A 12,761-nucleotide genomic window follows, 5' to 3' on the forward strand; every position below is an offset into this window, starting at 1 on the left:
CCAAAAGCCTTGTGCTGAACTGAGTGGAGACATCCCTCTGCCCAGCCCTGCCAGTCTCTCACTGGCTACTAACTGCAGAGTGATGCCAGCATCACTCAACTGGTGTGGAGCTCCTCCTTCCTCCCACTAATATGCAGACAGAAGTACTGCTGGCAGATAACCAGTGGAATGCCCTCAAGCGGCCATTAAGCTGGGGGGCAGAGTTAGGATTGCTAAAATCTCAAACAAGCACTACACAGAGAGTTAAGAGAAACACCGTCCTGTCATACCCTCCAAGTGTCCCTATTTTCCAGGGACAGTCCCGGAATTACAGAAACTGTTCCAGTTTTCAATTTGATCCCAGAATGTCCCAGCTTTTCCTTCCCTCCACACCTTAGAGAACAATAAAAAATGGTGGGTGGGTGCAAAAACAGAGTCCTGTTTATCCTGAAAATAAAATACAGTGGTACCTCGGGTTACAGGCGCTTCAGGTTTCAGACGTTTCAGGTTACAGACTCCACTAACCCAGAAATAGTACCTTGGGTTAAGAACTTTGCATCAGGATGAGAACAGTCATCGAGTGGCAGCGGGAGGCCCCATTAGTTAAAGTAGTACCTCAGGTTAAGAACAGTTTCAGGTTAAGAACAGACCTCCAGAATGAATTAAGTTCTTAACCCGAGGTACCACTGTACCTACACCAAGCATGCCTCAGTGTCCAGGCTTCTCCAGCCTTTGGTTACTGTTGGCAGAAACCATCCCTCCTGGCTCCTGTGGACAGCAAGAGAGTAGGCCACTGAGGCCACCTGCTCTCTCTTGCTGCCATCCTTCGCTTGCATTCTAAAGGGCACCTATGTCAGCTGGGCCAGCCTACCTTTCCCTCCCACCACCATTGACCATGTCAATTTCCAATGAGGCTGGGCAGAAACCCAATAAACAGCCCAGTAGCTGACCAGATGGAGGAATCCTTCACTCTAGTCCACTCCAAGCCCTGCTCCCTCCACAGCTAACTAGTAATAGGGCATTCAGCCAAAGAGAGAAACACAGGGTCTGCTATGTGGTAGGCAGGTGGCTCCACTGCCAGACCCCTTCCCAACATCTCCCTCTCATCTCACAAGCCCAAGCAGCTTCCTACTCTGCTCATGCAAAACAGGGAGTCTAGCTTGAAAGCAGAAAGTCAAGTGCAACAATCTGACTACACACACACAAAAATGCCATCCTCGGGACTTATAAAGCAAGACCCCATCATATTTCAGGGCCTAAACATTACGCAGTGATTAGGGCAGCTGAAGGTTTTGAAGACTGTCTGCCCCTTCCAATTGCATTATAACAAGTACCTTTCTTGCATCTGGTATAAATCCAGCATGACCCTTTTCAGTCCCAAGAGCACTTTTTCTTATTATGGAAAACATTCTGCATAACCCTTTGCCTTTGAATGTAAGATATGTTGCAACATCTATTTTAAGTACATTTGGCGGGAAGGGAGTTTTCAGCAAACAATGAAATGGAGTCACATAAATGGTGTTATTAGTGCTGCAACACTCGGTCGCTACATGCTGGCCCATCCAAACCAGAGTGTACCACATTGGAGGAGTTTGTTTTTCCATGCAGGCTTGTTCCTAAAATTTGGTAAACCTGAGTTGGAGAGGGATCATTTTATGCTGAGTGCATGTTTGGGTAGGGGACAAGAGTCAGTGATATATTAGTGGTATAATTAGAGATGGGAATGAGAGCAAAATACAGAAAGCAGCAGTTTCTCAAAGTCCATTAATCAACCAGATGCACCCACCTAGTCACATTCTAGAGTAGTTTGTAACATAAAAAGTTTGCTTATTAGGCAGGTTCTCTCAGGTTATCTCACAAGTCCCTCACCAACATCAAAAACAACAACATCAGGGCAGTCAGTCAGTTATGGCTACCCTGAACTTTAGGGCATTGTCAAGGAATGCAACACAATTCTTCTGGTTTATTCAACACTAGGACACATCATTTCCTACAGATAACTGACAGAACAAAACAAACAAACAAACAAACAAAGGCTATTCATTTTATTGCCTTTATATTCCACCTTTCTTCCATGACAGAACCCAAGGCAGTATGATCAGAGTTCCTAAGTGGCCCACTCACCCCAGTCCAGGCACTAATCTGACCCAGACCTCCTTAGTTTCAGCAAAGTTGCTACATCATGCTCCTTCCACAACACACAATTTTAGCAATGCAGTCATTTCACTGGAAGAGATTTTAAAGTGTCAGTGTAACAGAATGCTACATCAGATCCTGATCTGTCAGAAGCTGTGCATTTGTACATTGCCACCTAATGCCTAGATGTCCAAACATGTAATTTACCAATAACCAGAACTAGACTATAAGCACCCACCTTTACAAAATATCTAAGGGGGTGCTTGTAGTTTTAGGTTCCTGGACTTCAGTAGAGATAAGTAAGAGTGAATTGTTGTTGCTGCTAAATTTATATACCACTAACTGTCAAAATCAGCTTCCAAGCAGTTAACAAAATATAAAAATCAATTACACAGCATTGTTAAGCATGCAATAAAAATACACCATGAAAATACACCATGCTTAAAATGCACAGTAAAACAATCCCATTAAAATAACACAATGAGTAAAAGAGGAGATCCAGCTCAAGAAATCAAGAGAATGCCTATGGATATAGGCATGTCTTCAAAAGCTGTAGAACATCAGTATAGAAGGGGTCTCTGGAACGTCAACAAGGTTGGAATTTCACAACACTGGAGCCACCAGCAACTGTATGCTAACTACATGGTATGGAGCTATTCACAGAAAGCAACATCCTACTGGACTTAGGTAACAAGCTGAGAGGCATTTATTTTGACCACACATGGAGTTATGTCATATCCATTCAACCCCTCTGATCTCACAAATGAACCAAATGTCACCCTGAGCATATGATTAACAGGGGGAAGGCCAAAGCTTGATGGTAGAAAATCTGCTTTGCATACAGAAGGTCCCAGGTTTAGCCCCCAGCATGTCCATGTAAGGTTGGGAATATCTCCTTTCTTAGACACTGTAGAGTCGCCACTAGTCAGGGGAGGCAGTATTATCTTCCAGTGTCATATTCCATTGAATTGAATAGATATGAAAATTGCTCTTAATTGCCTTGCAACCATGTCAAGTTGCAGTATGAGTGGGAATAAATAAAGGAATTATCTTTGGGCTTCTGTGGTTCTTGTGCAAGACGAACATTTTGGAGTGGAGACACCCTAAACCGTACGTTAATTCACTCCTCCCTTTGGTAGCTTACGTTCAAATACAATATTAAAAATATATATCAAACGTATTTGCTTGCCAGCACAAAAGCTTTAAATCAAAGAGAATGCAGTTCACATTGTAACATTTCCTCATCCATTATATACAGCAGATGGTCCTCAGAGGCTCAGGGGGGTTTGCATGCGTGCATGCGTTTTAAGATAAAGAGCCTGGCTACTTCCATATAATAACTTTCTTTAATGGCTTGTTTTCTCTAAAAAGCAAATATAACATTTGGATAATGAATGCTACAGATTCCAAACTCAGCAAAACTGGAACAAAATGAATACCACAGCATTCTCCTTTTTATTTTAAAAAAAGGTATTTTGAGAAATATTTTCTAACATAAAACTAATTGCAAATATGGCAAATCACATCAGTACTCAATTTTAATAGTATGCACCCCAATCCAGGAGCTTCATTTCACACAAATAAGCTTTAGCCTTCCCCCTCTGCTGTACTACCTTTTCTGATATATTTGCACAATGCGCTTCCCTCCCCACTGTTGAATAATAGGTGCAAGTAGAAAGATATAAAGCGTGTCTACCATGCAGCTTCAGTGTATATTATCTCAGCCAAACACAAGAAGGCCCCTGTTCCCTGATCTAGAGACATTTCATTTTGTGTTTGTACCTCATTTTTCCTCCAAAAAAAAGAGGACGTCTAAAGGGACCAACAAGAATATACCAATGCAGTATCAAAAGCAACAAACCAAATAGGCCTGAAACTTACCGTACACTGAGTGTCCAGAGATGCGGGTGCGGGCTTTGGATCTGGAGAATCAACACCTCTCCTGATTTACCCTGACACATTCCCAGAATGCCTCTGTTGGAGGTTCGAACCATCATCAGAATGCTGATGGCATTGGTATGATGGTGGGCAGAGCTTTCTGCCACCATGCTGAGGAGGCACTTGAAGGCAAACCTTACTCTCTTCCTGCAGAACAGGGGGTTCCCTGTATCCTATGAGCCCAGGGAATAGAAGATTCTAGCCTAATCCAAGTTTTATTATTTTTCTTTATTTAGGGGGGGTATATATATGTTGATGTGTTGGGTGTACGTGCCACGGAAGCTCAGTCAAGCAGTTAAGTTCACCACAGAAGACATTCATTTAGCAGAATTATATCCACTAAGCTAACACCAACATATGCCACAATACATACACTTCATTTTTAAAAGCTAACTGATGCAGAAATCAATGGTGAGACCAGAGACACTGCAAGGAACTGAAAATGACAGATTTGCCCACTGCTAGTCCTAGCTCAGGGCTTGCACATCTCTTCCCACCCAAGACTAGGAAACTGGGGCTAACTGGGGAACAATACAGCTCCCTCATGAAACATGTTGGGAGTAGAAGAGGAATGCACCAGAACAGCAAATGTTGAAGAGTCACTCTTATTATGGTTTCTTATATTATTGCTTTCGTCTTCTCATTCACTAGTCTTTATCTCCACAGAGCAAAGCATTTTGTTTATTTGTATGCAGTGTCTCAACACCCTCTCTTCCTCCTAAGAGACCTGCTGAACTACTAATTCTAATCGCACTGACTTATTTCTGTATCATCCTCTTCTATGACTCAGACTTCCCCTCCTGTCAGTCTGTCTGGCTCCTTTGCAAATGGGCTCCATGAGTGGCGGTTTCCCCGCCGAGTGCTCCTCGACTCCTGCATTTCAAATCTATAACAAGTCAAGGCTACAGAGTGACTGAATTAAACATGCTTTGTTTGGGAAGGGATAGTTTTGGGATTTTGTTCATCTCACGGCTGTAAAGAGGAACCAGAGAAGCTTTTTTAAAAAATGATTGCTTCATTGGTAAGCATTCTGATTCCTGCTTCTCTGACCTTTTCCTTTCCCAGCACTTAGTTTGAGATTCCAAAAGGACCATTGCCTTCTCAACAAAACTATGATTTTATTTGATTTGATTTGGTTAGTTGCCTTACAGCAAATTCAGAGCAGCATGAGAAATTTTGCACTCTGAATCTCTATCTTTTACCTTACATTGGGGATGGCATCAGGGCTCAGCATTGCTGGGTGCCTACCAATCTTCACTCAACAGGGGTCCAACACCAACTCCTGGAACCTTGTTTCTCTTGCTTCTCTTCCTTGCTACCATGGCCCTGTTGACTGGCCACTCTGAGCATGCAAGCAGTGAGAAGAGCAATGAGAAGTAGCCTCATAGGAAGCTGCCTTATACTGAGTCATATTGTTGGTCCATCTAGCTCAGTATTTACATTATCTGGTGGTGGCTCTCCAAACATTACAGACAGGGTTCTCTCCGAGTCCTACATGGAGATGCTGAACTTGGGAAATTTCACAGATGATCTGCCACTGAGCTACAGCTTTTCTCCTCTCCCTTCCTTGTCTGGTTCCACTGGGAGATGATGATGCAAATTAGGCCCAGAGGCAGAGGGCAAGTGAATTACCAAGAGGTAGATAAATTTAGGGAAAGGTGCCCCCTCAAGGGACATCTTGCTCAAGCCCCCTCCTCAAAGCTGAAATCAGCACTGATTTGCTTAGAAGTACATATATGGGCAAAAGCTCCATAATATTGAGCTTCATCTCCCTAAGATATAGCTTCTGGCACTAATCCTGAGAAAAATATTTGCCCTGAAGTCCCAAAGTGACAAGTTAGTCATTACTAACTTACAATTTTAATGGGCCTCAAAGAGCTCTTGACTTTAGCAGAATTAAGGTATTGGTGTACAAAGTGGTATACAGTCATACCTCGGGTTAAATATGCTTCAGGTTGAACACTTTCGGGTTGCGCTCCGTGGCGACCTGGAAGTAATGGAACGCATTACTTCCGGGTTTCGCCACTCGCGCATGCGCAGATGGTAAAAATGATGTCACGCGCCTGCGCGGAAGTGGCAAATCACAACGCTTCAGGATGCGAATGGGGATCCAGAATGGATCCCGTTCATATGCAGAGGTACCACTGTACTTATAACAAAGCGTAAATCAAAAACGCTTCTTCCTTTCCCCTACCCTGACTTCCTGCAGAAAGAAACTAAAATGTTATGAATTTCTATTCATGGTGCAAAGGCATCAAGGCCAATTTCAAATGGCAGGATGTATTAATCAGTAGACGATTACAGACCAATATTACTGCCTTAGAATCCAAAATTCATAGACCCTTATCGGTGGGTATGGGTGGCATTCCCAGGAATGCTGTGAGTGTGTCTGTTGTTTCCCTGGTGGATTTGAATATTCTTGTTATGTGTTATTCCCCTCCCTTCCTGGGCTGAGCATACACCGGATTTGCTGACACACAACCAGTAGATCTCCAGGCCCAGCTAACTGAAAATATAGGATTGCTTATCTAGATATATAAGCAAATGCCAACTGGAGTAACTGCATGGATTTTAGCTGACTTAAATACAGAGACTTCCTATGTTTTCTTCAAGTCCTTAACTCTCTGCAACCCCTGCTCAAATTATCAATGCCTTTTACTACCTCCAGTTGCTATTCAGAGTTAAGAATACTGAAAGATACTGCTAGGTGCTTATTCTTCTCAGGCTACATTGTGGAAAGTCTGATAAATATAAAATGAAGGCTTCTTCCTCACCCCACCCCCACCCTCCCCTGATGCCCACAGAGTTGCTCCTGAGCAAAACACCTTAACTCTGCAGCCACTCCAGTGTTACACAGCTTCCCTTTGGCTCTAAATGCCTGTTACGAGTGGGCAAATATCCATTTTAGCAGCAGATCTTGGAGCACCATTATTCTCTTCCTGTCTGTCTCATTGATTTTAGTCAGACTGGCTGCACCATTATTGTTTGCTCACCTTGTACTATTATAAAATTGGGATCTTATCGCTTCCCTGCCCTTTTCAAATGCAGCCTTATTCCTTTCCCATAGGTGATAATGCGCTAAGAGCAGCAAATTGATCCAACTTGATAATGCATTGTCCCCCATGAATTTTTATAGCGAAGCAGGTTATAAAGGCTCGATGAGCCAGAGTTCAAACCTTTGCAAAGCTGGCTCGGGGAGTCAGAAGCAAAGACAACAGCTGGACCTCTAACAAATCTGCTAGGAACAACAAGCTATTATTTAAAACAGTGACGTTTGTCAGAACTTTGATGAACTGAAGAACAATAAAAATCATTCCATCTGCCATCAGCATCAGTCAGACCTATAATTTAGCTAGCTATGTTTTTTAAGGGTTTATTTTATCGGTGTTGTAATAATGATGCTTCTGCGTATAGCTGGAGTTTTTAACTGGTTTGTGGATTTTATCATTTTATTTGTATGCAGCTTGAAGAGTTCGTTGATCAAGCAGATTATGATCTTATAAATAATGAAACGATTACAGGGGGAAAGACCAATGTAAACTAGTATCTAGTTCCCCCATCCAGGTCTCAGTGGTACAAACCACATCCGTTAAAATACACCCAATAGATGGATGTGCAAGCTTAGTTTTATGGAATGTAAGATAATTCAAGTAGTTTAACACTTGCAGAGCTCTCTGGCAGCCAAGTATCTATATTTAGTTTCCTTTTACCATGCATGTTCATCAATATTAGATCAGCCCCATTACATTCAGTGGAACAACTTACAAGTACATTTGTTAGTCTTACAAGACTGGCAAGGAGAGAGGTATCATATAGGTATGTATTTATTTAGTGAGAAATGTGTTATATACCTCTGATGTTAAGTTTTTTTCCTGTTACATTCGAGGTTGAGGTGCCTAGCATGCTACAAATAATCCAAAGATTTGATATAAAAATATTTGGGTATTTGTACGATACTCAGCAACTTGTCTGTTTTTCTGTTAGAGTATCAGTAGGTGGTAGCATATTGATGGTATAATGTCACTGTGAACAAACAGGACTTCAAAAAGATATACTGAATGTATTTCTCCTTAAGGGAAATGTAAGACAATCTTCCATTTCCACAACACTTTTCAGTAAGTACAGCTTCACTTTGGGGACATAGGCTTGATGATATCGAAGCATTCTACCCCATGCTGTTCACTGACAGGTATGTGTATGCTTATGAATTCATCTTAAATTCTGGCATTGTAAAACAGACAGCGAATGTTAGCATAGCAACATCCATCTAATGAAAACTTCCTTTACATGCTGTAGAACTGCAGATTTGGGGGGAGAGAGAGAGAGAGAGAGGAACATTTGGAACTAATGAACAAGCACAGCTGCTGGTTACATGGAAAAAGCTATTAGTCAAGTATCCATAATGTTTCCTTGCTAAAAGGATACATGAACTAAGAGTGCTGTAACTGAATGAACCTCTGCTCATCATACAGCTGTGGAGAGGGAAAGAAGAGATGCAATGGTGATGCACAGCTCTGCAAAGAAAAAACTTATTCCTTTGCTCCAAAATGCAGGTCAGCTGCTCTGAGTGGCACTGCTGCATGACTGTTCACTGTCAGCCACTGCATAGCATGAGGAACAGTGCAAGGGATTTGGCAAACAAGGAGATGGAAGAGAGAGGGGAAACAGGGAATTTTCTATCACATCTTGGCCATGGGAGGATTCAGCTAAGTTGTTGCATGCACAGAACGAGGTCTGCTTGTGCAACAGGATTTCCTTCTCTCCTACCATGCACCCTAAATCTTCTCTGAAGGATTGGGGGAACCACCATAACAGGTTTAGAGTGCGCACAGGGGGAGAGAGTCAAAAGTCTTGTTGCATGAGGAGACCTCATTCCATCCACTTAATGTTGAATTCCACCCCATGTATTTGGATTTGTATAATTTGTTTATGAAGATAATAACATGAGCCTACTGCAGAGGGGTGTTGTAAAGATCACCGAGGTAATGTCCAAAATGTTTGGAGCACCCAAAATGTGTTTCATATAGAATTCCCACATTTGCTATTGTTTCTAAGATCTGTATTATTTTGCTTCAACTTTTCTGAGACCTGTTTGAACTGTTGATTATACAAATGGCAAAGCGTTTTTTTAAAAAAATCTATAACTGAAGGAAAAATCTTTGTCTGCGGATGGTATGATTAGATAGACAGGGCCAAACAATCTCACCATGCATTTTACATGCTCAACCCTGGATGAACATGTATGGTAATTTTTTTCCTGTTATGACCAAATATTCCTTTCTATCAAATGCATAAGTTGATATAAGACTACAGTAGGTGTTGGTGAGGCATAAGGTTACAGGAACTGTGAGCAACCAAGCAAGCTGTGATCAGAGCTTATAATTATAAACCATGACAACAAACACAAAGATGCTCATCGCTCCGTAATTACTTATTGTTTGAAGAAATTCTGTGCTTATAGAAGTCTAAGGAAGCCAGGCACATTAATCAAAGTATTTCTTTTAATATAAGTGATTTTCTTATTCATTCCCAAAATTTAATAAATAAAATACCTATTTATTTATCCTACTGTGCTCTGAAGTCCAGTCAGATAAGAAGCCATTGCACTAGTCATCCTGCTTGGAAAGAGAAGCAAGGGGAAGAATCCAAGCCTGGTGCACACATCTCTCTCAAAACAACACATCAGCAGTGTCACTGGTTGCCAGGTGGAGCTGTATTGGAACTGTATTCTTCAGCTGAACAAGGCTGAAGAAACATACAGGTCCAAACCCATATGAAAATCCCCATTCAGATCCAGATACACCGATTTCTACATGCTTACCCTCCCTGACTAGAGTCACATTCACACCACACATTTAAAGGACTATTATGCTACTCTGAACAGTCATGGGAGCTTTAGCTTGTTAAAGATGCTGAGAGTTGTTATTAGAAGTCCCCTATTTCCCTCACAGAGCTACAATTTCCAGAGTGGTTTAACGAACAAGCCCTCATCACAGGGAACTCTGGGAAATGATTTTTAAATAAACATTGCAATTAATAAGTGACACTATTCCCAGAAGATCTATCTTACAGCCAGAACAAACTAAATTACTGTCCTAATGTAGTTAACAGCAATGTTTTTTAAATCCCACTACAAAATCACTGCGATTTTCTGGGAAGTCTACCATGATGAACTCAATGCAGCAAACTACGTCGCCTTTGTTCTGTAGTCTCTTATCCATACACCTCTGTCTACTTAGTCCCCACAGAATCAGCAGTTGTTATAATCTAATCCCCTGACTCAAGCATCTTTACATGGGCAAGATGCTAAAATAAATGAATGCCCAAATTAGCACACTGGCTTATAAATGGACTACTCTCCACCTGCTAATGATTTTAACTGCCAAGACTCACTTGAAGTCAGAAATTGATATATTTTCAGTTCAGGAAATATCTGAATGCTGTGCCAACTATAATTAAGATCTTTGTTAACTGTACACTCTCAGCTTCTTCTTTTTTAAAAAATAAATCATTTTAATTGAGTTTTCAAATGCAAAGTAAACATACCATCAAATGCACAGAAAACAATATTGACATGAAATACTTTAGCATACTTTCCTCTATCTTTTTTTTGCTCCAACAGATGAAAATTGTTCCTTCCCTCCTGCATATACACTTTGTTGCATGGCCTGCCTGCAGTTTCAAAATGTGTCCTGCCACAACAATCCATAGGTCTCTGGAGGATTCCAACTGCTCTGTTCTCTGTTACAAACGTAATAAAGTTATACCAAGTCTCTTCAAATTCTTCAGTGTTTGCTTATCCTTTAGGCCTTTTCTACTTCCACTGACAGCTTCTCCAAAAGTGTTATGTTCCAGACTTCCTGTCTCCACAACTCTAATGAAAGAATGAAAGATTTCCTCACCTTCACTGCTACCATAAAAAACACATTTGATCCTGTGCTATACTTTCCCCTTATATGAATGCCTTAATTTTAAAATATACATTAGATATTGAAAACCGAAAGAATCCCAGCCACCTCACCTCCCACCACTTTGTGCTTATTCAGATTGCAAAATGCTTTGTAGTTCCATAAGCAAGATTCCTCTTCAACAGAAGCAGTAAACTCTGTTAGAGGTACCGTATATATTCAATTAACAATCAACTTCTTGGGTTAACATGTTGCTTTAAGGGCTTTCTATGTTCACTCAAGCTCCAAAATGCTGGAAAAATGCAGCTTTTAATGACCATGTGCATAACAGATGCATTATTTGGAAATAGGGATATGGTATGAAATTTTAACATTGAGTTTGGGCTTGTTTTGTAATCCTGAAGCAAATCCTGTACTATAGGTTAATATTGCCCCACAGTGAAGAATGAGTAATAGAGCTGAGAGAGAGAGAGAGAATCTCACTTTTAAGTACCTTTTGAGTATTATTACAGTTTGAGAAGGGAGTGGTAGTTTCACATCTGGAGAGCCACGGATTCCAAATCCCAGTGATAAACCATACTTTTTTGATATGTGCAACCCATTCCACTAAATCACAAGCAGTAAGCTTCCCATGTGCAGGAAGAGAAGTCATGTTTTAATTCAAACTGTATTATAGAAATTCTAAGTTGGCTCTCACCTAGAGACATCCTGAGGTATAATTAGAGGGTGTGATATTCTACATTATTTCCAAAAAGATGAAACATAAATTATATGTGTGTTTCATAAATCCTAGGCTAAGAGGCCTATTAGACTCAAATCCCTAAGCAGCAATAGTTAATTGAATAGGCACCATAGGCTTATGACTAATTAAGCTGAAACTTTCCAGTTCACCATTCACATGACACATTTTGCTTGAAAACACAATTTCTCAGATAACTTTTGGTTCTTAATGAAGGTAAAGTAGTCAGTAAGGGAATACCTTTCAACTGATTTTTGTATGTTAATTTTCTCAGAAGTACCTTGTTTAAATGGTCTGTTCTTGCAAGATTATGGGATGATTTTGAAGGATACTTGTCTGTGCTGCTATGCAGGTCTACTGCAGAAATCTCTCTGTGTGTGTTGTATCTTGGACAATAACAAATTGGAAGCTAGTTTAATTATATAATGTCCTGCTTTGTCTTGTGGGTTCAGAGCAGTTTACAGCAGTTTTTAAAATCTGTCTCCAAGGGGCTCATGATTTAAAGAAATAAGGATTGTGCTAGAGGGGAGGCAAAGATTAATTTAGTTAGGGACTTAACACTTGGTGGTGGTTTTTTCCAGTACATCTCTCTAAATACCTGTTACTGTGGAACATGGAGGGGCAAGGCTGTCAATGGCTTCTAGTCATGCTGGCTATATTCTGCCTCCACTGTTGATGGCAGTTAACCTCTGAACACCAGGAATCAAGTGGGAAGAGAGCTGTTGTGATCAGACCCTGCTTGCTGGCTTCCCATAGGCATCTGCTTGGCCACTGTCAGAACAGGATGCTGGACTAGATGGACCATTGGACTCATCCAGCAAACTCTTCCTTTGTTCTTACTTGGTTGGCCACTTTGAAAAGAGGATGGTGAACTAGATAGGCCCTTGGGCTGATGCAGCAGGATTCTGCTCAAGTTATTCATCATTCATCCCCTCCCCCTCTTTCCTTTTTCCTTCCTCCTTCTGTGATGGAACTCCTATTTGGGGACTTCCATGGCTTTTTTCTGGCCCATGTAGAACCAGTCTGGATAGCTGGCCTTGGAGAAGACTTGACGTTTTCAT

The sequence above is a fragment of the Podarcis tiliguerta genome, assembly GCF_965153285.1.
Source record: "Podarcis tiliguerta genome assembly, chromosome: 2".
NCBI classification, from domain to species: Eukaryota; Metazoa; Chordata; class Lepidosauria; order Squamata; family Lacertidae; genus Podarcis; species Podarcis tiliguerta.